The following is a 1484-nucleotide window of genomic DNA, read 5'->3' as shown; positions in this document are numbered from 1 at the left end:
ATTAATTGATCGATATTTGATTTCAATCTTAAAAATTCAGATATTATTATTAATAATGGTGGCAAATAATGAAGTAAAACCTTAGAAAAATGTTAAAATAAGTTATGATATTGCTTTAAGTGTTCAAAAAAGTTCAATAATTCGATAAGTTTATTCTGTACCTGAAGAACAAAGACGTTTGGAACGACGCCTCCTACCTCGTAAGTTTTTCAATGATTTTCAGTATTTTTATATGATAAACGTCCTAGATCTTGATGTTCACCTGTTCAATAAACTTTCCTTAATCAGAAAAGAACAAACTTCTTTAGGTATTATCCACTTTTCAATTAAATAATCACAATTTATTAAGAGAAAATTCAATCTTACACCTTGTTTACAAAAAGAGAGAGAGAGAGTTTACAAAAAGAGAGAGAGAGAGTTTACAAAAAGAGAGAGAGAATCCGCGAACATAAACGCGAAATCCGCGAACATCATCGCAAAATCCGCGAACAAAAGTTTTTCAATGATTTTCAGTATTTTTATATGATAAACGTCCTAGATCTTGATGTTCACCTGTTCAATAAACTTTCCTTAATCAGAAGAAACAAACTTCTTTAGGTAATATCCACTTTTCAATTAAATAATCACAATTTATTAAGAGAAAATTCAATCTTACACCTTGTTTACAAAAAGAAGAGAGAGAGAGAGAGAGAGAGAGAGAGAGAGAGAGAGAGACAGAGAGAGAGAAAGAGAGATTATCTGCTTAGTTTTCCATAATTTGGCATACATCCAGCCAGCGTCATTTCAAGTTTTTGCAATGTTCAGATGGTATTTTTTCCCCTGTACTTCAGAGAAACAGGTTCAAATTCAGGAAGAAACTAGGTTAAAAAAAAGTGCCGGAAGCCCAATCGAATGACTGGGTTCCGGAAATCTAAAAACCTCTTAATTTGGAACCGAAGTCTTGATAAATATTATTGTTCTTGATAAATATTATTGTTCTTGATACTTTGGTACTTTAGGTCTTTCTTAAGGCTCGTTCTCACTTGTCAAGAGTTTCATCCTATTTTTTTCCCCCCCCGGATGTCCTGTAGGCAATGTAATTTAAATGAGAGCGTTCCCACTAAACACGACACGATTTTCCTTCCCCCGAACGACAAGTTGGAAAACGGGCCTTTGCAGTGGGTACTTTATTAAAAACAGATCGGGGATTTTTCTTTGGAAAATGGTACCTAATAATGTCCCTAGTCTCAGGTCCCTGGAGCTTATAATTTCATTACCAAACTACTAGAAAGTTTCTTCCTGTCTCGGAAGAGAGGTAATCCTGCTGCCTTCTCTCTCTCTCTCTCTCTCTCTCTCTCTCTCTCTCTCTCTCTCTCTCTCACACACTCACTCTATTTCTCTTTCTCTCCCTTTAGATCATTCTCTTTTTGTTTTTATTTCTTTCTTAACTCTCATTTCCTCAGTTTCAATGTCTTGAGAACAATGTCTTTTTGTTTCTCCCTCTC

The sequence above is a fragment of the Diaphorina citri genome, unplaced genomic scaffold (assembly GCF_000475195.1).
Source record: "Diaphorina citri unplaced genomic scaffold, Diaci psyllid genome assembly version 1.1 scaffold212, whole genome shotgun sequence".
NCBI classification, from domain to species: Eukaryota; Metazoa; Arthropoda; class Insecta; order Hemiptera; family Psyllidae; genus Diaphorina; species Diaphorina citri.
The sequence above is the reverse complement of the archived record's forward strand: the minus strand, read 5'-3'. Positions refer to the sequence as shown.